At 44.0% G+C, this 24,756-nt stretch overlaps 1 protein-coding gene across 9 annotated transcripts in view; it reads left to right on the top strand.

Annotated features, from left to right (window-relative positions):
• BLACAT1 (BLACAT1 overlapping LEMD1 locus) overlaps positions 1–24,756 on the top strand; it is an 80,185-nt gene that overhangs the window by 26,926 nt on the left and 28,503 nt on the right. For 4 of the 9 annotated variants that reach the window (XR_008331134.1, XR_008331132.1, XR_008331141.1 and 1 more), the window contains one exon: positions 23,986–24,073. The exons of the other annotated variants lie outside the window; for them this stretch is intronic. The gene's annotated coding sequence lies outside the window, so the exon portion shown is untranslated. The remainder of the gene's footprint in view (positions 1–23,985; positions 24,074–24,756) is intronic. 9 annotated transcript variants of the gene reach the window in all.

Raw genomic sequence — 24,756 nt, 5'->3', positions numbered from 1 at the left:
ATGTTTAAGTCAGGATGCAAGACTCGGTCCCAGAGCTGCATTGCTCAAAGGCCTTGCTCATTCTTTACCCTGTATAATTAAACTGCACTCTTGGACAGTGTTCCAATAGGGATCTCTGGCAGTGGCAGAGCTTCATGCTCCGGCACCGGGGGCGGAAAGCAGGCGGGGGCATGGCGCACTGCCCGCAGGGGCATGGCACATGTCCTGGGGGCATGGCGTGGCACGCCGCCTGTGGGGGCGGGGCGCCCAGCGCAGGTGGGTGGAAACAGCCACAATGGCACCCTGGGCATCTCACTGCCAGGGGTGGTGCATTCCCCCCGCACTCCTCTTCCTCCGCCAGTGATCTCTGGCACAGTTTCCTATCACTTTTAAACTACAATTCCCGGCATTCTTTGAGGTAAAGCTACAGCAGTTAAAATGGGACAAAGCCTATGCATGTACTGAAGCCTTGTGTATTCTTTCCCTTGCCCCACCTCCAGCAGTCCTGATCTTATTGGGGGTTGTTTTGCAGAACTGAGACTCTATTGTCCTCACTGATTCCTAAATGAGTTTATCTGTCCATCCCTCCCTCTCTGCTCTCCCATCTCACCTGTCATTAGTCTGGGTATAAACCTGCTGAAGCTGCACATGCAGACCCTATTTTACAAATATGAAGTGGATGCCAGTATGAGAGGCCTCTCTCTCAGTCCTCCTTAGGGTACTACCTACATGTTGTCAGACAAGAAGACAAAAGAGAATATGAATTTGCTTAACATTTCCACATGCTAATTCATATGTATCAGTGCAGATTTCAAAATGTTTGCTAAAATTTAAATAGAAATACCACATGTCCTATCATAGTGGGGAAGCCTAGATCCTAGTTACCCTCTGGGAACTGAAGTTCACTCCTCACACAGCTACAGTTCCCAGCACCCCTTAACACACTATAATTCCCACGATTCTTGGCACGGCTGCATGTTTTAAATGCCCTGTAAGTACATGATTTGTATGCAGCCTTGGACTGGGGTAGCCCTTCAAATAGCAGACTCCTCCCAAGTGAGGACGGTGCTCTGCAAAGTAGGACATAGGTAAAGGTAAAGGGACCCCTGACCATTAGGTCCAGTCGCGGACGACTCTGGTTGCGGCGCTCATCTCGCTTTACTGGCCGAGGGAGCCGGCGTACAGCTTCCAGGTCATGTGATCAGCATGACTAAGCAGCTTCTGGCAAACCAGAGCAGCGCACGGAAATGCTGTTTACCTTCCCGCTGGAGCGGTACCTATTTATCAACTTGCACTTTGATGTGCTTTCAAACTGCTAGGTTGGAAGAGCAGGGTCGGAGCAACAGGAGCTCACCCCGTCGCAGGGATTCAAACCGCCGACGTTCTGATCGGCAAACCCTAGGCTCTGCAGTTTAACCCACAGCGCCACCCAAAACTACCACCCAAAACCCTTTTCTGCTCCTTCCTCACCATAAGAGACAGGTGAGAACCAGTGCCTAGTTCAGTGCCTCTTGCTTTGAGTGTCTCTTGGTGGTCTCAGTTCAACTCCGTTACCATCCCAGGTTTGGCCAAAAATGTTCCTGGCTTTTAAAAATATCCTTAAACCTGGGTATATTTGCAGTAAACGGATATGTGACATAACAGAGAGAATGGATACAGCTTTTGCAGTTTGCTAACATGCTCTTTGAGGTTCCTGACACTTATTGTTATGTACTGAAGTTCTCACCCTGGGCCAGCAGGGGGATACTGTAGATAGTTTTCACTCAGGTCCACGTCAGTTATTTTAGGTGGGAAACCCTGGGTTGTTGTTGCTACAATGTTGACAGCCGGCTGCCTATAAAAGCAGGCCGGCTGAGCTGTTTGCTGTTCAGTTCTGTCCAGCTTACAAATAAAGAGCTGCTCTGGAGAAATCGCTGTGTCGTCTGCTATGTTCGCCCACAATTTAACACTTATTATCCCTCATCTCCTTTCATCCTGATGCTTCCAGTTCTTAATCCTATCGGGAACTTAGATCTCTTACCACGGATGAAAGAGGAGGAAGGTTCTGGTCAGGTCTGCACCTGGCAGGTGCAGCTCTGCTCTCCTTGCACTTCCATAGCATAAATGTCACCGCTCACTGAGACCTGAGGACAAACTGCACAGTATGTTAGGCACACTTTTGAAAAAGGAGCCGACTGTCAGCCATTGCTGGTCAGGAGAGATATTAAACAGAAAACAGTAATTGACAACTTCTCTCCTCTCTTTACTGCAGTGCTGCCTGTTTGCTCATCCTCTTTCTCTCTAGGCCAGGGGTTTCTAAGCCCTTGTTCAGGGGTCTAGTCCAGCCCCCACAATCAATTTTAACCCCCCCAAAAAATAGCAACAACCCACATTGGTCACGGCAGTGGTGGCAAAAATAGTTTGTTTGTTTGTTTGTTTACTAGACACAGCATTCACCCCACAAATCACCCCCTTCCTGGCCAGCAAATCAATCATTTGATGAGTGGAAGGGAATTAACAACCCTCCTCCTCAGCTGGTTTGCCTGGATCAGTTGAGGAGGGGGGCTATGTGCCTCTGTCTGTGTGGCAGTATGTGTTCAAAATTGCTTGGACCACCTGCAACACTGACATGGGGCCCTGGGAGAATTGGTGAAAGGTGAATTTGGCTGATAAAAGGTTAGCCATCTATGCTCTGGGTGCTGCACCACAGAAGGCTGGTGGTGGAAGGAGCAGTCGCAGTTCATCTGCAGTCTCCCTCTGGGTGGCATGGCAGAGACTGAACTCCTCATTCAGCCACCCTGTGGAAGCCTGTTCTTCCCACCAGAATGAAGAGGGTTCATGAGCCTGCCGGAAAAAGAGAGCAGCAGGCGAGTCATCAGAGGTGGCAGCAGCCCTCAAGAATCCTTGCTGCCCTTGTTTGTGTTCAGTGGCTAGTCTTATCTGATCCAGCTCCAATGTATTAGAGCCAAAATAGCCTTTAAAAATAGACAAATGTGCCTTTGTCCCTTAACTCGAACAGTTAAACTTTGTCCCTGCTGATTATAATTGGGTTCCACTGATCATCCAGTTATCGATATATCCAATTATGAGGCTTACTAAAGCTTACATGCCTAGCCAATTATGAATTTCATATACAGTACAAGGCTGAGCAGTTCTGTATTGCCCACACTAATACAGCTCACAGCAGCTACTCTACTTATTTGGGACAACTTTGCAGTGGCATTTTAGCATGAAAAATTCTGCCAGTGACCTTTGGCTGCTCAAACATCTGCCGAATATTCTCAGGATATTTGAAAGCTACATTTGAGACCTAGTGATACTTGATTTCATTTTTTGATCAAACAGTCAATATGTTATCGTATCCGATAGTTACATGTATGTAGTCTTTGGCATACATGCATGCATGTAGTATTTGACTAGGTATGTCATCTTGATATATCAGTGTTGTCAATCTGTCTACAGAGAACATAAGGAATCCTTTCAATGTTGTACAGGATTTTAGGATATTCAAATTCAATTTGTGTGGGACACCACTTGTCTTCACCACCAATCACTGTGAAGTGAGCGTATGCTCTAGTGCAGACCTGTGGTTGGTTTGGAGCCCTCCAGTGTGAAGCACACTCTGGCCATGGGAATTGTTGTCCAACAACATCTGGATGGCCACAGATTCTCCACCCCTGACTATAGTGCACCCAACACTCACCTATAGCTGTGCTTTACATGGGAACAGTGGCAGTGATTAGCTTTCTTTCAAAGAATTTCTTCCATCAACACTAAGCTTCTCCAAAAACCCTACATAAAGCCAAGTTCCTTAGCAAATATGTAGCTTGAAAACCACTGTGTGTGGGGTGTGTGTGTGATGGCTAGACTGCAATCATATTTTCAGTATGCAACAGATGACATACAATGGCCACCGGTGTTTGAGAGCCTATGAGATTTCATATTTTGGATCATTCTTTTTGCAGCCAAACTGGGTAGCTTTATCTAGCAGTTGGTAGGAGTGTCTAATTTTGTTTTTTCCCCCAAGTCATAAAGAGAGTAAAGGTAACCATGTTGGCTCATCAAAAATATTTCAAATTCCATATTACAACAATACCTTTATTAGGCCCACCAAAATATCACAAAACAGTGTGCAAACTTTCAGGTTCCACAGAACTCTTTGTCAGGCCAGATGGTAAACATGTGTGGGGCGGGGGAGAATTTTTTTCTATTGATGCTGAAACCATGGAATCTGCATCTGGTCACAGTCTTATGATGGAAGGGGGAAAGAGGTAGCAGACATTCAAATGAGGTTCTTTTGAATGCACACGCAGGGAACAGAATTACTAGGGGAATTGCCATGTGGGTGTTAAACAGCAGCAGTCGGAGCAGGCAAAGGAGGGAGGGAGCACAGCAAAAGCTCAAATCAAGTGAAATGGAGCAAAATGAAATTCATCTAGTATCATTTTAATCCAACGTTCCAGCAGCTGCCTTGGCTAATTATTCTTCAGCCGGTGCTGGTGGAATGTCAGCAGGCGGGCGGTGTCCGCAGGGAGGTTGGTTCGCAGAAAAAGAAGCTCAGAGATTCTGCCAGCATTCTTGTCTTCCCATTTGCCTTAATTTGCTCTCCTTCCTTCTGAAAACTTCTCTCTTTTTTTTGGAAAGGATAATGGTACATGAACAGAGGACTTGGGGCCACTATAATGCTGAAAGTTCATGTCATATCAGATTGGATCAGATTTCAGGAAGTAGGACCAGATTTGTTTTTGAACCAGGAGGTAAACCATCCCCCCCGCCCCTTTCCTGGTCAAAGTGGTTTAGTAAAAATGCTCCAAATTAGCTTGACTCCCTGTAAGAGCCATAGATAATCTAATCCAAGATACTCAACTCCAACAGAGTAAAGGCACACAGGCCAGTTTCATCCTTGTAGATATGTGTGGGAGCACTTAGTTTTCTCATTATTCCCCTTAATTTGTTAGCATTCAGAATTATAGTAAAGATGTAACAACAGAGAAATCATCTGCTGCACTGAGCGCTCAGTTAATTGCCAGTGTCACTTCAATTTCACTCTGGGGGTGTGCATATTTTTTGGCAGGGACCCCACCTTGGAAAAGCATTCGCTGCCTTTCTGACAGGGAAGAGGAGCATATAGCTCTCCAGGTGTTGCTGAACTCTCCTTAGGCCCAGCCAGCATGGCCAATGGCCAGGGATGGTGGGATTTGTAGGAAGCTGAATTAGCTGTAGAAAGGGGGTAGTCGGACATGGGGCCCTCAGATTGATGTGGGACTCCCAGGAGTCCCTTCCAACTCTACAGTTCTATGATTCTGTGAACATCTGGAGGGCCACAGGTTCCCCATCCTTATTCTTCAGGGACAGAAGGAGCCTGTTGTTCATGTTTGAGTAGAAGCCGGATTTGCACAGTGCTGATTTGACTGAGACTGTATTCAGACACCACTTCATTCCATTTTCATGATGTTTCATTACCTCATAATTTCCATGTTTTATGGTCCATAGCACATAAAAGGAACATTAGAAACTGGGACAGAAATGCTACCATTATAATCAGGATAACTAATGCAATAGTCCCCAAGTCTGAATGCAGAGCAGGGCTCTGCACAGCTTTGATTGGCTGGTCTGTGCGTCAAACATGCTCCCCCATAAGCAGCGGATTTCAAAGTGTAAAAAGAAGTGAAAATGACAAGCAAATAAACATTTGAGCAGATAAACATGCTGTTGCTTGGGGGTGGGGGGCAAAAACAAAATGCCACCTTGCACAAGGTAGAGTTCATTGTTACTTCTCTTAACTTTCTCTTAGCTTATCTTAACCCAGATACAACCCAAGCCCACTTTTTTATTGTTGACATTCCTTGGGGGATGAACAACCAAGAAATCCATAAACACACCCTGAGTGAGAATTCTAGGCTGCAGGCTGCGGTGCAAGGGTTATGCTTGTTTTCTTTGTTCCGTTCATGCAAGATAAATGGCCAGGCATTGCTAGGAAAATGTTTTCGCTCATTTCCCCTTTCCCTGTTAGACACTCTGGAGATTAAGTTCATGAAAGTGATTCCTTCGCAGTGTGTGTGAGAGTGCAGGTCAGAGGCATCCTCAGAAATAGCTGGAATTCGAACTCGCAGGGTTCGACCGGTAGCGTTGCCATGTTTCCATCCTCTCTCTGGAGTTACTCTTGTTAAGCTTGATATGAAGAAAGGGTCATATGCCCTTTGCTTTGGTAAGTATGTGTTTGTGAAAGGGAGGTGGGAGAGAGGGAAAGAGAGAATGAGTGAGATCTGATGTGCTCCTAGTACAGTAGACACAGAGGTTTTCAAAACCTTATTTTTCAGCTTCTGAAATGCTTATAACAGAGAAGCCCCAGATACATCTATCCCCCAAGAAACATTCCACATACCGTATTTTTCACTCTATAACACGCACCAGACCATAACACGCACGTAGTTTTTAGAGGAGGAAAACAAGAAGAAAAAAAATCTAAACGAAATAGTGGATATATGATTTTTGTGGTTCATGCTGTGGCCACAGACATGTGATCTGACAGTGAGTTTGGAGTAGCCCAATGCAAAAATCCTGAGGATCCATGTGGATCCATGCTTTGTAACCACGGAGGAGGGAAGGAAGGGGAACCATGGATCCTCTGCTCACGACTGCAGCAGATTCCCCCCCGCCACCCGCAGGCATTCATTCGCTCCATAACACGCACAGACATTTCCCCTTACTTTCTAGGAGGAAAAAAGTGAGTGTTATGGTGCAAAAAATACGGTATTTACAATGTACACCATACAGTCAAACGTTAGGCAGGTCCGGACAATAGTTTAGAGTTGATTATATCAGTTAAGTGTCTTCTACTCTCCGTCTTAACAGGCTGTCTCAGAGTGAGCCACAACATGGTCATTTCCAGTGTACTGAATAAACATGAACCATACTGTTTTGAAATTGTCTTTGGCCTTTGTGTTCCTTCATGAGGTGTTTCGTTAGTTTCTCCATAACAGCTTTGTTCTATAGTGCATCTCACCATACCTCTAGAGACAAGTTAGCAGCCGTTTTCCAATATTGTGTTTATATATTTCAAGCTGTACACATGAAAAAGATCAATAGGTCCTTAAACAATCAGTACTTATGGCCATCTATAAACATATTAAATAACAACCGCCATGTTTGGCTCCACCCTCGACTCCTCCTGACGTCAAACGCCTGCAGCGTTGCCCCCCACCCCATCGCCCTTGCAAGTGGGCACCTCTGGACAGGTGTAACCTGCAATGTATACTGATATTTTATCAGTGACACCACTTTGTAGATTCAATCTGACTCCTTCTATGCTGTTCTCCCTCTTTTTAATCCCCTTCTTCTAATCTTCTTTCCTCCCCGCTCTCCTCAGTCATATCCAGATCACTGAAGCATAATTTACAAGACTGCTTCTTCCCTCACTCTCTAGTTGCTTGTCAAAATTACTGGGGATTAAGCAGAGACCTAACAGTTTAGTCCTTCTTTGCATTTCTGTTTTGGGCACCTGAAAATGACACCCCTCATTCCCCAGCTCTTCCTGTCCTATCCTGTGTTCCTGTTTGACTCCGCTGTGTCACCGTGCTCTCAGATGACCCACAATTTTCCTCCAGGGGACTTGAAACCCAGACTGTTCAGTTTCATGAGGAGAGGTGCTCTTGCTGCTGCAAGGGAAAGATGGAAAAGTTCTCAGCTTGCTGATAGGAATGTAATAGGTACTCAGAGCAGCTTTTCCTTGGGCTGAATTGTTGTGGTGTTTTGGTTGTGCTAAGTAAGGGAAGAGACTGAGGCTGTGTCAACGTCAATCATGAGGAGCCTGATGGGCAGGAGATGGACAATACAACATCCCTCCCTGACCAGATTGACTTTTGAATCTTATTTCAGCAGCAGGGATGGGACAGCATCTTCCACCACATCTGAGAACAGTAAGCTGCTTACGGCAGGGGTAGGCAACCTAAGGCCTGTGGGCCAGATGCGGCCCAATTGCCTTCTCAATCTGGCCCGCGGACGGTCCAGGAATCAGTGTGTTTTTACATGAGTAGAATGTGTCCTTTTATTTAAAATGCATCTCTGGGTTATTTGTGGGGCATAGAAATTTGTTCATTTTTTTCCCTTTCAAAATATAGTCTGGCCCCCCACATGGTCTGAGGGACGTTGGACTGGCCCATGGCTGAAAAAGGTTGCTGACCCCTGGCTTAGGGCATGGGAGAGGAACCTGGTCTGGCCTTATCTTCCCTACTCTCTGCAGGCCACCCACATGTCAATGACTTGATGCTACAATGCTACCAGGCTTCAAAGCACCATGCAGGGTATGGAAGGAGCCTGATCAGCAGCCTTGAAGTCTTGATCAAGCAGCTGATGGGTGGTGATTTCCAGTCTGTTTTCTGCATGGATTGGCCATGCAATTGAGTTTCCCACTCCTGACATCATGCCTTATCTTTAAAAATTTGTTGGCACACCTTCATCTCTTTTGAACTTCTCACCTCTCCCCCAAATTCCTGGATTGTGACTCCCGAGCCTTGTGTCTATGGCTCAGCCTTGCCATTACTTGCTTGAACAAAACCCTCCTTCTTACTATAAGTAAGAGCCTTTGCTTGCATGTTTTGGAGGAAGAGCCAAGACCTGCTTCTACATGGTCTAGTGGCAGCATACATGCAGAAGAACCACAAAGATGGTGTACAAACCCCTGCTATCTGATTGCTCTGAATGAGTCTGGATTTGGAGAAAAGCATGTTAATAATGGTGGGGTGGGGGGATTACTGTTCCTTAATGGTCAATGGCCAAGCTGTGCAGTCTTTGCTCAGGGGGATTTACATATAGTTCCTCTTACTAGTCCACCATCCAGGCAGTTGACAGTTTTTAGAGTTGCTTAGCTACTTCAACTTAGTAGAAGTAGGTGATGTACCTGCAGACCATTTTCTGGGTCCTCAGTAGGGAAGGGAGAAAATCTGCCCCCCATTTAAAAGTACTGTTTACCTAATTTGCGTTTTCTGGAACAATATGAGAACTGAAACACAGTCATCCTTCAAAATATGTGCTTCTCTGAATTATGCAGCCAAGTACTATGAAGAAAATGCATAATCTGGGGCACAGTGTCCATAACTATGCATTTATTATTGAAAATAACGTACAAAATGTATTATTTAAGGTAGTGCTTTTTTCTAAAAAATGTTTAGGGGTACTCTCATTTTCCTATTCGTATTGAAATACTGCCCTGCAATGAGGCCAAACATAGATTCACAAAATGTTTAGGGGTAGCATACCCCTGCGTTCCCCCCCAAAAAACACTGATTTTATGGGATTATGACTTTGCAGAGATGTGTCTATTGGATGAAATTGCATAACATGTATATATTAGGAGAAATTCACACTAAAATGCTGGTGAATTTTCACAAGGACTCCCTTTTTAAAGAAATCACAAATTGATATGAAAATGTGGAGGACTCAATTTGAGATTAGAAAAATGAGAAATTGTGATTGTAGCACTGAAAATAACCTTTACAGAACAGAAAAAAGGTTACTGCTATTGGGGAAAATATTATTTTGAAGTGCTTTATTTGATGTGGTAATTGCAGGGATTTTCACAGAGGAGACATTTCAGGCAAATGGCTCCCCATATGAAAATAAGGTGGGGAACACCTCATGTGTGAGTTTTACCACTTAAAAATAAATGTGTGAACCAGTCCTTTGCTCTAGTTCCCTCCTAGGGCAGATCCATCCATATGCCTTGGCTCACATCCCTTGTTTAGTTGCTAGTAGTATATGAAAGAACCAGTATTTATCGCCATTTTCTCCTCTAGGTGGTAAATTTTGCCGTCATAATGCAATGTGCTTCCCAAGGTTCCAGGTAATTATTTGAAATGGACCGATGTATAGGGGGCTTAGTGTCACTCTATCCCATTTGGAGCAAGCTAGATTGTTTCATTGGTTGTTTATAGGAGAGTTCTCAAAACTCTAATCTTTTATTGCAGAGCATTACTCTCAGTATTTTTAGGCTGTCACAATCTGCAATGCAATTTAGATGAATTGTTTCACCCCAATGAAAGACACTCTAGAAGAGAGGTGGTTGACCTTTGCTGGCCTTATACCAGGCATAGGCAAACTCCAGCCCTCCAGATGTTTGGGACTACAATTCCCATCAGCCCTAGCTAACAGGACCAGTGTTCAGGGATGATGGGAATTGTAGTCCCAAACAGCTGGAGGGCCGGAGTTTGCCTATGCCTGCCTTATACATATGCCTTTGGCCAACCTTCTAGGCCTGCATGCCTGTGGTGGGTGTGGCCAAAGTGGAGGGATGGGGAGAATGTTCCATTGCGCAAGCAAAAATATTTGTAGTGATTTGTACAAGGTGCATTGTAGCATGTACCTTCATTCTACGTTGGACCTTAGGGGAGTCAAGAAGGTAGAAAGGAACCTGCCTTTTCGTCGGAACAAAGAGAGCTGCCTGACACAGAGTCAGACCATTGGTCCATGTAGCTCAGCATTGTCTGCAGTACCTGGTAGCATCTCTCCAGCATTTCAGATGGGGAGACTTTCCCCAATGCTACTTGGAGCTACCAGGGGTTGAACCTGAGACCTTCTGCATGCAAGGTGGAGGCTCTTGCACTGAGCTGTGATCATTCCCTTTTATTTCGCAGGGATGGCCCTACGGTTAGGCAGAATGAGGATGTTTCAGAGGCCGGATGCAGGAGTGGGGTGGCAGTGGCTTCCAAGTCTAGCTTGTACAGGCCCTCCTGGCTTACAGCCCTCATCTATCTCAGCACCAGTACTGAAGTAAAGGTTGGTTGCTGATCTGCGCAGCCTTTTTACATGGAATTGAGGGAGGTTCTGGCGCCATCTTGTCCTCCACCTCAGACAGCAAAAGGTCCTGGGAATCAACACAAAGGACCGTGTGTGCATACAACTGAAAACTGAGAATCTGGGAAGCTCTCATTATGCTCAGACCAGGATTAAGGTGCTCATGAAACTGATGCAAATGTGCTTTTGAAGATTGAACAGCCTGGCAGACTTTTAAGAAAATAATGCATCGATGCCTCCAGAATATCAGCATGTGGCTTCAGGAGTCAGCCAGGCATGGTGGGAAGCGGGACTGGGAAGTCTTCAATCTCTGAAAGAACCAATGTGGCTGGAGGGCTGGACTAGAGTAGACCCATCACAATTAATGGCCCCAGTTTAGGATTCACCTAATGAACCCTGTCAATAGAAGCCCTGAGCAAGGATTTCCGCTTGTGCCACAGCGATTTCCCCATGTCCTCCCTGCATGCTCCCCAAATGAGCCTTGGGGGAGTCAGGAGAACCCCCAAAATGCCACACAGGGGGCATTGTTCCATTTGACAAGCTGAAAAGCTTGCACAGACAGAACATTCACCTTAGCACTATGATGAATTCCATCCATAGTCGAGTTCATTTCGGTGTGTGTCCGCTGTGTAAAAGTTAGTTGAATTCCACCCTTGGTGTGGGGAGAGCAGGGGTCAAATCCCCATAGCCCCCAAACTGACTGGGTGATCTTGAGTCGGCCCCTGTCTCTCAGCTTACTCCTCACAGGGCTGTCATAAGGCTAAAAGGCAGGACATACCGGTAATATGCTTTAGAGGAAATATTGGACACAAATCTAATAGATAAAACATCTTTATCCTCTCTGGCCCCACCACACACAACTCATTAAGAGCAACGTGGGAAACTGAGCACCTTCCTCCGCTTCAGATATCTGCGTAATACGTACCTCCCAAGCCACCTTGGTAACGTCAGCATCCCCTGTGCTGCATGCGTGTATTGGGGGAGGCAGGCTGCTTTTCTATTCAGTCCTGGGAGAGCTTGGCTGCCTTGTGTAGGTGGTCTGCTGCAGACAGCCCACCAGTTGATTGTTTAGAGCGCTAATCAAAAGGGGATGCTTTCCCTTGCACAAAGATTTGTGTGAGGCAGCCTCTGACTCCCCTCTCCTCCCCACTTTTAAGGAGCTTAAAATCTTTAGTAGCTCATTGTTGTCATTCTCTGTATTAGAGTCCATTACTCATCAGGGCTCTTTTGTGCTGTTCCTGCAGATCTAGGTGAATTCCCCACTGGTTGTATCATCTGGTATTGCATTTCCTAACTCGCCGCCTAGATTTAATTACAGGCAGTGCTGCAGAGAGATGAAATGTCTGAAAGACAAAGCAGCGCTGAGAGACACTGGGGCATCCTGACAGGCTGGGCCTGAGCCTGCTGCTGCTGCTGCTGCTGCTTTGAGCCGACAGGAAACATGACAGTGTTCCTTGTGTCTTGAAAGCCAGAGATGGTGTAGCTAGGGAATATATACACATATTGAGCAAATATATACACATCTCAGTGCTGATCACTTTTGTGTGATCCTGTGTTTATGCTGGGCTGCTATACAGAGTGCCTCCAAGCACATCTATTTATTTGTTTATATATTGAATTTCTATTCTACTTTTTTCTCCAAGGAGCTCAAGGAGGCGTATATGGTTCTCCATCTCCTGCATTTTATTCTTCCAACAACCCTGTGAGGTAGATTAGCCTGAGAGGCCATGGTGAGCATCATGGCCAAGTGGCGATTTGAACCCTGGTCTCCCAGGCCCTACTCTGGCATTCTAACCACTATATTTGGCCAAAGCAGAACTGTTGTAGTTGTTAGAACATGGCTGACCAACACAGTGCCCTTCAGATATCGTTGAACCACAATTCCCATTATCCCTGATGGTTGACCATGCTGGGTGTTGGTCCAACAACATCTGGAGGGCAAAAAAAAGCTAACCTGGGTTATGCTGTTAGACCAGGGCCAGGGACATCCAAGTTTAAATTCCCACTCAGCTGCAAAGCCCACAGCCAGTTCCATCTCACACAGCACAATCCTATGCATCAGTGGGGCTTACAACCAACGCAAGTGAGTATAGGATTGTGGCCTTAGCCTAATCTATGGCACAGGGTTGCTATGAAGATGGAACAGAGGTGGGGACACTTTGTCTGCAGTCCTGAGATCCTTGGAGGAAGGGTCAGATCAAAATGGAATATTTTTTTGAAGATATACAGCCAAGATACTGTAGAAGTGTTACAGTGGTGGAGACCCCTGGCTTTATTGGTTTGCTAGAGGTGTGCTCTGTTTCACCCAAGTAACAAGCTAATGGTATGGTTTGACCTTTGCCTTGTCCTGTAGGTAAACCTTGAGGGGGAAGTCTCTAAGCATTGTAGCATGCTCTGTAATTTATCAAACAAAGTGTGTGAAAACGTGGAATTTAACACTTCTCCTTGTTGCACTGAAATAGTAACACCTTCAGCAGGCACAAGCAAGTCTACTAACGCTGCTTTAAGGCATGCTTGATGAAGACTGAAGAAATCCACACTCAGTGGGTGAGATGCATCTAATGTACACAGGGAAGTTGGTGCCCAAATTAAAGTAAGCAATTGTTTGGGTTTTCATTTAATTAGGGATGTTGTTCTTTCAGCTTTGACCACAGATTACCAGGAACAACATTTACTTATTTTACTTACTAACAATGAAAAGGTGATTTGGCATATTTTATATCATCAATTATTTCTAAAGGTCTTTTGATGTGGAAATGGGTTTTGGAGGAATGCTCTCTTGGCAGGATATCAGCCAGCCTTCTTGCTCAAAGATCTTTCCTGCAACCTCCTACCCGCCCCACCTCCAAGTGTTATTGTTGGAGCAAAACAGTTTTTACATATGTTCCTCTGTGGGAATTACCGTATTTTTCGCTCTATAACACGCACCCGACCATAACACGCACGTAGTTTTTAGAGGAGGAAAATCCGTAGGCATGCCACCCGTAGGCATTCCCTCCATAACATGCACAGGCATTTCCCCTTACTTTCTAGGAGGAAAAAAGTGAGTGTTATGGTGCAAAAAATATGGTACTTTAAGGCACTCCACTGGAGCAACTGACCTGTGTTTTGTCAAAACACAAGGAACCCGATCATAGCAAAGAGGTTACAAGTAGAAATCCAATGGCTTGCTCACCCAAATGGCAGAGGTAACTTGAGCAAGTATATGGCAAATAGGTGTCCTGCTTTCTCTTTACTTTTATTCCAAGTTTCTAAATGTCAGATGGGGGCTAACTTCCAGGATATCCTAGGTCCACTCTATTAATCTTCAGGTTTTGTGAGTCATGCTGCTCTCTTATGCCAAACACCTATTATTGTGCAGGAAAGCAGAGCTCTAAAGCATCTACAAGAGTGCAGCCTGCTGGATATTGTGGACTACAACTCTCATCTTCCCTGAACGTTGGCTATGCTGGCAGGGGTTGATGGGAGTTGTGGTCCCAAACTTCTGGTGGGTACCACATCAGCTGCTCCAGGAATATATATGCCATCTATATTTCAATAGTTTGGGAGATGAGAAGAACGCTGCTGTCTCAAGCACAACTTCTATTCTTTCATGCTAATATGAAGTAATTTGTTAGCAAGTGCCACAGGAGCAATAGCAGCTTGCGCTCTGACCCTGGATCACTTGTGGTCAAACTTAGTTGCAAGGCTTCTCTCGCTGGCATCTCCTAAGCAGGAACACAAGCAGCTGACAGGGACAGATATCACGGCCTAATAGACAGATAAAGTGTCAGGCTGAGGCAGCATTCATCAACTTGGTGCCCATCAGCCCTGATTTCATTCAACACCTTACCCGGCCATGTTACTCCTTAGGTGAAACTGAGCCACTCACACACTCTCAGCTTAACTTACCTCACAGGGTAGTTATGAGGATAGTATGTTATGCATGCCACCCTGGGGGAAGGATTGAAGCCAGCTAAAACAAGAAGCTCGTTACAAGTTCATTAAGGTTATTGCCACTGTTTCACAGTAACAGCTATCTAATATGGTTTTCGCAATTAGCATACGTATCAAACCTCTCAATGATTATTATCTTTATTGTTCTCATAACATGCACATTTGGGAAAATACTGCATAATGGCTGCTCAGCCTGTGCAGTCTGTACACACATAAGAAAGGTTTGACAATCTTTGAGTGGCCAATGGACCAAATCCTTTTTGACACGATCGAGGGGGCCTCCAAACTGTCCCTATTTTGCATGAGGAATTCAAGTACACACCAGTAATCAACATGGTGCTCTCCAGATGTTTCAGACCATAGTTCCCATCATCTCTGGCTTTTGACCACACTGACTCACACCCACTTGCAAATCTGATTATTTGGGGAGTAATCAACGTGGTGCTCTCATTGTCATCTGATTAGACACTGTGAAAGTAGGATGCTGGACTAGGCGGGCCTTTGCAGACCCTCCAAGTGTCCCTATTTTCCAGGAATGTCCCTGATTTAGAGAAGCTGTCCAGGTTTCTTTTTTGATCCTGGAATGTCCCACTTTTCCTTAGGACGTCCATTGGAGAAATGTTGGAGGGTATGGAGTTATCCGACCCCTGAGTTGCCTGAAGGCAATCCTGTATAGAGAAGGGTTTTTTTAAAAAATTTTTAATGTTTTATTAGGTTTTTATATATGTTGGAAACTGCTCAGAGTAGCTGGGCCAACCCAGTAAGATGTGTGGGGTATAAATAGTAAAATAATCTCTATGGAATGGGACGTCCCTATTTTCATCAGAGAAATATTGGAGGGTATGCCTTTAGTCTGATGCAGCAGGATTCTCCTTATATTATTATGAATTTAATAGAAGGACATGATCCTGCTGGATCAGACCAATAGTCCATCTTATCCAGCATCCTCTTCTCACTGGAGCCAAACAGATTCTTGTGGGAAACCTTCACACAAGAGAACTCTCCCATTTTGTGGTTTCTAGAAACTGGTATAGCAATACTTGGATCTGAGTAGGAGACAGCTGTTTTGGATTTTATGAAATGGGATAGACAATGTACTGGGAATAGCACCTCCTGCCTATTTGCAAGCTTCTGCACCTCATAATTACATAAACGTTTCCAATGTTTACAACCTCAAAGTGATTCTTATTATTTAGCCTGGATTTCCCACTGCTTGAGGAAGAGAAACCATCTTTAGAAAGTATGTTGTTGTTTAGTCGTTTAGTCGTGTCCGACTCTTCGTGACCCCATGGACCAGAGCACGCCAGGCACCTCTGTCTTTCACTGCCTCCCGCAGTTTGGTCAGACTCATGTTTGTGGCTTCGAGAACACTATCCAACCATCTCGTCCTCTGTCGCCCCCTTCTCCTTGTGCCCTCCATCTTTCCCAGCATCAGTGTCTTCTCCAGGGAGTCTTCTCTTCTCATGAGGTGGCCAAAGTACTGGAGCCTCAGCTTCACGATCTGTCCTTCCAGTGAGCACTCAGGGCTGATTTCCTTAAGAATGGATGCGTTTGATCTTCTTGCAGTCCATGGGACTCTCAAGAGTCTTCTCCAGCACCATAATTCAAAAGCATCAATTCTTCGGCGATCAGCCTTCTTTATGGTCCAGCTCTCACTTCCATACATCACTACTGGGAAAACCATGGCTTTGACTATACGGACCTTTGTTGGCAAGGTGACGTCTCTACTTCTCAAGATGCTGTCTAGGCCTGTCAGTGCCCTTCTCCCAAGAAGCAGGCGTCTTTTAATTTCGTGGCTGCTGTCACCATCTGCAGTGATCATGGAGCCCAAGAAAGTAAAATCTCTCACTGCCTCCATTTCTTCCCCTTCTGTTTGCCAGGAGGTGATGGGACCAGTGGCCATGATCTTCGTTTTTTTGATGTTGAGCCTCAGACCATATTTTGCGCTCTCCTCTTTCACCCTCATTAAAAGGTTCTTTAATTCCTCCTCACTTTCTGCCATCAAGGTTGTGTCATCTGCATATCTGAGGTTGTTGATATTTCTTCCGGCAATCTTAATTCCAGCTTGGGATTCATCCAGCCCAGCCTTTCGCATGATGTATTCTGCATATAAATTAAATAAGCAGGGAGATAAAATACAGCCTTGTCGTACTCCTTTCCCAATTTTGAACCAATCAGTTGTTCCATATCCAGTTCTAACTGTAGCTTCTTGTCCCACATAGAGATTTCTCAGGAGACAGATGAGGTGATCAGGCACTCCCATTTCTTTAAGAACTTGCCATAGTTTGCTGTGGTCGACACAGTCAAAGGCTTTTGCATAGTCAATGAAGCAGAAGTAGATGTCTTTCTGGAACTCTCTAGCTTTCTCCATAATCCAGCGCATGTTTGCAATTTGGTCTCTGGTTCCTCTGCCTCTTCTAAATCCAGCTTGCACTTCTGGGAGTTCTCGATCCACATACTGTTTGAGCCTTCCTTGTAGAATTTTAAGCATAACCTTGCTAGCGTGTGAAATGAGTGCAATTGTGCGGTAGTTGGAGCATTCTTTGGCACTGCCCTTCTTTGGGATTGGGATGTAGACTGATCTTCTCCAATCTTCTGGCCACTGCTGAGTTTTCCAAATTTGCTGGCATATTGAGTGTAGCACCTTAACAGCATCATCTTTTAAAATTTTAAATAGTTCAGCTGGAATACCATCACTTCCACTGGCCTTGTTATTTGCAATGCTTTCTAAGGCCCATTTGACTTCACTTTCCAGGATGTCTGGCTCAAGGTCAGCAACCACACTACCTGGGGTGTACGAGACATCCATATCTTTCTGGTATAATTCCTCTGTGTATTCTTGCCACCTCTTCTTGATGTCTTCTGCTTCTGTTAGGTCATTACCACTTTTGTCCTTTATTATGGTAATCTTTGTACGAAATGTTCCTTTCATATCTCCAATTTTCTTGAACAGATCTCTGGTTCTTCCCATTCTGTTGTTTTCCTCTATTTGTTTGCATTGCTCGTTTAAGAAGGCCTTCTTGTCTCTCCTTGCTATTCTTTGGAAATCTGCATTCAATTTCCTGTATCTTTCACTATCTCCCTCGCATTTTGCTTGCCTTCTCTCCTCCGCTATTTGTAAGGCCTCGTTGGACAGCCACTTTGCTTTCTTGCATTTCCTTTTCATTGGGATGGTTTTCATTGCTGCCTCCTGTACGATGTTACGAGCCTCCATCCATAGTTCTTCAGGCACTCTGTCCACCAAATCTAAATCCTTAAACCTGTTCGTCACTTCCACTGTGTATTCATAAGGGATTTGACTTAGATTGTATCTTACTGGCCCAGTGGTTTTTCCTACTTTCTTCAGTTTAAGCTTGAATTTTGCTATAAGAAGCTGATGATCTGAGCCACAGTCAGCTCCAGGTCTTGTTTTTGCTGACTGTATAGAGCTTCTCCATCTTTGGCTGCAGAGAATATAATCAATCTGATTTCGATACTGCCCATCTGGTGATGTCCATGTGTAGAGTCGTCTCTTGTGTTGTTGGAAAAGCGTGTTTGTGATGACCAGCTTGTTCTCTTGACAGAACTCTATTAGCCTTTGCCCTGCTTCGTTTTGATCTCCAATGCCAAACTTGCCAGTTGTTCCTTTTATCTCTTGCCTCCCTACTTTAGCATTCCAATCCCCTATAATGAGAAGAACATCCTTCTTTGGTGTCACTTCTATAAGGTGTAGAAAGTATATACCTCCCTAAAACGACTTGATGGGAAAGTAATATGGATAGTCAACAATACCACTATTCTATACCACTTTTCAATGTACAGAATGCTTTGCTTTTCTTATCTCACCACTCTGTTATGAATCTGTCACATGAACCTTGCAAACCACTTTGCTTGTCAATGAATAATTCAGCTCTGTCAGCCAAAAAGTGGGCATCCCTCCTAAAATAAACAATCTCAGCTGGTTTTCTTCCAATAATAATTCACAGCCTAATGTGTTGATTCAGATCTGTGATGGTGAAATGTGACATTATTATGCTACTGTACTGCAGAATGGAGCGCAGTGGTTCGATAGATCCACTTTATCTTTTGTCAAGTTAGACAGGAGATTCACTGTTGTCTAGGCTCTGTCTGTACTACATTTTTATGATGGATTAGTTATTACTTGAGGAAGGGCTGTCGCTCGGTGGCAGAGTACATGCTTTGCATGCAGAAGGTCCCCAGTATCAGCAGGTATGACTAGGAAAGATTCCTGCCTGAAACCCTGACATACGGTAGACAATATTGAACTAGATGGACCAACGGTTGACGTGGCATGTGCTAAGATTAAGAAAGATCGTGCGAGGGCATATTATCTTCGGTTGCTGACCTTTCTCCAGGGCCTTCACAAAACTTAGATTTCAAGTAATGCCATCTGTATATCTTGAAGGGAGTAAACAGTAGGAGCAAAAACCTTTTGGGATGTAATCATATCAGGCATATAATTCACTATTTGCTATTCTGTCCCTTATGTGACCACAGCAATATGACAAGTATTTCTTGATTTCTATGTAGACTGACGTGATAATGACGGTACAATACAGATGTACCACAATGCATAAGGAGGAAATTTGGTGTCCTATAATAATAATAAAATTATTTTTCTCTTTCTCCTCTTGCCCTTTCCCTTTTTTGTTATTGCCTTCCTTCTGGGTCTGTCCTGGTTAACATATCCTGCACCTAGTTTTCCTCTTGGTTGGAAGATTTCAGGTTCAGCTTTATATATATAGATCTGGTTTGCTTAGCCAGAGCTTAGCACAAATGAGCAGGTTCCTGGGCTGAAGATCACAGCTGCTGCACTTCTCCCCTGCTCCTGGGGCTGGTTTGGCTTAGTGTTACTTTCAAAGCTGGGCCAGTGGTTTGTCTCACTCCAGACAATCTGCAAGCCGCCATCAGTGTTTGTTCTTGGGTTATCACTTGTGATTTGTCTGGGAGGACACAAACCATGAGTTTGGGTTCAGAGGTAATGCTAAGCCAAACCATGGTTTAACCCTGGGTAGTGAGGCAGCAGCAGGACTGGGGGAGAAGTGCTAAGGGGAACCAGTTAAGGGGAGTGTTGGGGATGAAGAGTGGACATGGCAACATTGCAGCTCCTCTTATTTACAGCATTTCTGCACCACAGTGGAAAGTTCTGCTTAATTTTTTTTAATCAATAAAATGTTAATAATAGCAACAAAATCAAATATTTTCCCACAGTATTGGGTTAAAACATAACAATCAATTATTTGTAAATAACCAGGTTTATATTACCTATATGCTGCCAAGAAACTATGCATCCTTTTTAAAAATACAAAAAATGAAGGTACATTCTTTCACCTTTGGTGGACGTGCCCAAAGATTAAGGCTTTCTGGGAGATGATATATAATGAAATGAAAAAGGTATTTAAATATACCTTCCTGAAGAAACCAGAGGCTTTTCTCCTGGGCATAGTCGGCCAATTGGTGCCAAAGAAGGATAGAACTTTCTTTATGTATGCAACAACAGCAACAAGAATACTTATTGCAAAGTATTGGAAGACACAAGAGTTACCCACCCTGGAAGAGTTGCAGATGAAGGTGATGGATTATATGGAATTGGCGGAAATGACTGGCAGAATCCGAGACCTGGGAGAAGAGTTGGTGGAAGAAGTCTGGAAGAAATTTAAAGACTATCTTCAGAAACACTGTAAAATTAATGAATGTTAAAATGATGTTGGATTGAAAATAAGTGGCATTAGCAACAAAGTTAATAAGAATATGCAAAAATGAATTGATAATGGATGAAAATATAGAGTTATAATATGTTAAGATATAGAGTTAAGATAAACGAGAGGGTAAGGATTTGCTGATTTGATTATTTAAATGGGAATACAAAAAGGGGAGGTGTGAGGAGGCCAAGGAAACAAGCTAATGAGTTTAAAGTTACAAAAACGGATTTGTTTTTAATTTTTTTTAGCTATTTGTTTTTTGTATTTTGTATTTTTATTCTTCTTTTTTTCTATGTATTTTTCTATGTTCTCTTTTTTGTATCTTTTTCTTTCTATATGACTTTTTTCTATATTGTAAACTTATGTTTTTGTAAAATCTCAATAAATATCTTTTTAAAAAAATACGAATTCTGTTAATGGTTTTAACTGAATTGGCTTAATTGTGTGCTAAATATGTTGGACATGGCTTTTCTTTATAATAGATGTTTAACAAATATTGTAAATCTGCATTGTATCTTGCTGTTTGCTAGTCGGTTGAGGTTTCGTCTTTGGTTAGATGCAATAAAGTACATATCAAAACTGACTCGGTCCAAGACAGCCTCCTCGGTTTCAGGTCTCCTAGCTTTTGGAGACTAAAGTGTTAACTTGCGCTTCCTTGATGTGGTGCTGTAGAAATTTTTCTTCATCCACCTCCCATGCTTTAAAAATTGTTCTGAACATTGGTTTCAGATTTCCCCCACTCACCTTGATTATGTTTTGTGCAGCTGCATTAATTAGACCCCAATTGTGAGCACCACGAGAGATTTAAATATAAAAGAAAAAGAAGCATGTGACAATACATTTTGCTGTGTAGCTGCATTCCCCCCTTCCATTTCTTTGTCTTAAATATATTCTGTGTTTAATTGGTTAAATATATTCTTTGTTTAATGCTTAATTTCCCAGATGTTGGGACTCAAGCCTCATTCGAAAACTGTGATCCCTTTTCTTTAATCCTAGATGAGAAAGGGTTGCCTATGATGATTCGGAGGGTGGAGGGAGGTGAATATGGCCTGCCCTTTCCCACAGTGTGTCCTGTCTGAACACTGGCGCTGAAAACCAGTGAGCCCAGGAGGGACGGGTTATGACTCAGTGGCACATTTCCGGATAGGGCTGGTAGAGAACCCTGTCTGAAATCCTGGAGACCTGTTGCCAATCAATTTTATCTATTTATTTATTGCATTTATACCCGGTGTTTTTCTCTAAGGAGCTCAAGACACGATTCTCTCCCTCCTCCTTTAATCCCCACAACAACCCTGTGAGGTAGGTTTGGCTGCAAGGCACTGAGTGGTCCAAGGTCAACTGATGAGTTTCATGGCCGAGTGGGGATTTGAACCCTGGTCTCTCAGCTCCTAGTCGAACACTCTAACCACTACACCACTCTGGCTCTCAATCAATGTAGACAATGCTGAGCTAGATGGACCCAACAGTCTGACACAGTATAGAGCAGATTCTTGTGTTCCTATTTTCCTATCCCCTTTTGCTCCCAGCTCATTATGTACTTCAAGCTCAGCCTTTTATCATAAGAAGAGAATACAGGCAGATTCCTCCCCTCCCTTCTAGATAGATGTCTCCCCCCCCCATCCTTTTCTTCTGAAGCTCGGGGAGCTCTACAGCCAGAGGAAAGAGCTCTGGTGGGTGGCTTGTGATGTGGGCCCAGTACGACTGTCAGTTGCGTTGCCAGGAGTTCTTTTCCTTCCTTGGCATGTACTGTTTAACCTGCCTCTGGATGGTAACAAGGGTCTCATCAGAAGCTCAAGAATGTGTGTAGTCATGGTAAACAATGAGCTCTCAGAGGGGACAGAGCTGGGAGAAGAATGGGCATTCTGTCACACTCCCTGCAATCTCTCAGCTCCTTGGAGACCAGGCGTAACCTGTGGAATGAAAGCACCTGAGAGGCTGGAGGTGGAGAGAGCAAAGGGAGGAGGCAGCTGGGGACTAAATTAACTGGTGCCTCACAATATGAGGGGCACACAATAGGACATCTCCTACGACTTGCGTTTTAGAAACTAGAAACTCACACCCCCAGCTGCCATGGAACAAAACTGCTGGGGGCTCACAACGTTCTTGCTGATTGAAGGCCTCATGAAAGCCTTATTATGTCTGAGACTCAGAGCACGTATATAATCTGTGAGATTTTTGATGTCCAGTTTTACACACAGTTTTGCTATTTTATATCCCAGCCCCTCAAAAGGAGGCAGTGAAAGCTTGTGGATGCCCTAAACCTAAGGGCTGATAAATCACCCGGGCAGTTTTCAAAGCACAGGTACTTTAAGCTCATAAGGGTAGGCCAGCCGGATATTTCAAATACAGTGGTACCTTGGGTTACATACACTTCAGGTTACATACGCTTCAGGTTACAGACTCCACTAACCCAGAAATAGTACCTCAGGTTAAGAACTTTGCTTCAGGATGAGAACAGAAATCGTGCTGCGGCGGCGCGGCAGCAGCTGGAGGCCCCATTAGCTAAAGTAGTGCTTCAGGTTAAGAACAGTTTCAGGTTAAGTACGAACCTCCGGAACGAATTAAGTACTTAACCCGAGGTACCACTGTACAGGAAGCTGCCTTATACCAAGATAGACTGGTTCATCTAGCTTAGTACTATCTACATTGGCTGGCGGCAGCTCTCCAGGATATCAGGCAGGAGTCCTTTCCAACCCTAATTGGAGATGCCATGGGCTGGTCTTTTTCAAGAAAAACATGTGCTCTACCACTGAGCTATGGCCCTTGCATATACAAGTGAGATTGCCAGTGTGGTGCAATTTTACTTTTCTTTTTTAGCGGACAGGAATTATAGCCAAATTCCCCTAAAGGGCGTCTTCATTGCATCCTCAGAATAAAGCTTGGTAGTGCATCCTCCTCTTACAGCCAAAATAGTGGATAGCAAGCTATTAAAAAAGTAGAATTTCTATTTTTCCTAATTTTCATGCTGTTTTAGACAATAGAAAACAGCTTTACACAGTCCACCTCAAAGGTCCATCTAACTTAATTATAATCTTCTGTACTGAGAAGGTAACTGGGAAAACGGATAAGAACCTTTCTCTTCTCCTTCTTTCAGTTGCAGATGTATGTTGGGAAAAAGCAATGGAATAAATATGCAGAGAATGCTGCAGCTGAAGTTGCATTGCAAAAACATCATCTCCAAAGAGAGATTTTATTCCATTCTTTTTTTGGACTATGCACTATTCCCCTCCTCAGACTAGCCAAGTTTTATTTAATGCTCCCACTTGAGATTTGATACGGATGTTTTGACTAGGGGATATGCAAGCTTTCTCTGGTTCACTCAAAAAATGCCTTGAGCTTTTGAAATGTTCAAGCTGAATGCCGGGGAGGGGGGAGCGCCTGAGGTCTCTTCAAGCATTTAACTTTGAACACTTGAAAAGTCCAATATCCTGCTGCTCTGCCACCCATTCTGCCACCCATTCTGCCAGTCCTCCCACCCATGGGTGTGGACAGAAGACAAGGAGACAGTTGCCCCCTCCCAGATCTCAGGACTCTTCCTCATCGACTGAAATGGGGAAATCAGCAAATACCTTTAACCTTTTTTCTTTCTTTTTTACAGAATTGGTCAACATCAGTAGGCATGGCAAGGCCTTTAGAGATAATCTTATGAGATCAAGTCTGTCAAATTCTACACAACTAGATACAAAGTGTGTGTGTGTGTGTGTGTGTGTGTGTGGCACCTTGACAAAGTTTGAGGCTTTTAGAAAAAGAGAGAATAAAAGAAATGACTGTAACTTTTTTAATGAATCAGATGAAATGGTGTCAGTAATGGAATAAACAACCTGGGTACAGAAAGTTTCAGTATGTGACATTTTAGAACTGTGTATCATCATTCTTGCCACCATCCATTTTCTTCACTGCCACCACCAAGGGACTAAGGCTGCACCCCATGCCAGCTTACCTAGGAGTAAGCCTAGCTGAACTTAATGTGCCTTCCTTCTGAGTAGGCATGTATAGGAATGTGCTGTAAGGGGCAGCATTGGGATCCTGCAGCATCTGCATTTCATGTTTATCTTGCAAGTCTATCCAACTGAATCATGAAAAAGTTTTCAGGCAGACACCAGAATTGTGAAAGGTTGTCCTCAGCTTAGATCTGTGAACTTCATGGAAAGTGGATCAGTGCCAGCTATTCACAGAGTTTAGTTCTGATGACATAAGCTAGGTACTTTCCATGCATTTTCTAGAAATAAGAGAATTTTTAAATGGGGCGAGTTTAGCCTAGCAATGAGTAGTCTTTCTAGACTTCACATCTCAATGTTACCAAAATCCCCTCTCCTCAAACAGGTTTCTTATTTCCATAGCTGAAATTGTGGGGAAGACATTATGGACT

This window comes from Podarcis raffonei, chromosome 6 (genome assembly GCF_027172205.1).
Source record: "Podarcis raffonei isolate rPodRaf1 chromosome 6, rPodRaf1.pri, whole genome shotgun sequence".
Lineage (NCBI taxonomy): Eukaryota > Metazoa > Chordata > Lepidosauria > Squamata > Lacertidae > Podarcis > Podarcis raffonei.
This window is presented reverse-complemented; position numbering and strand designations above follow the sequence as displayed.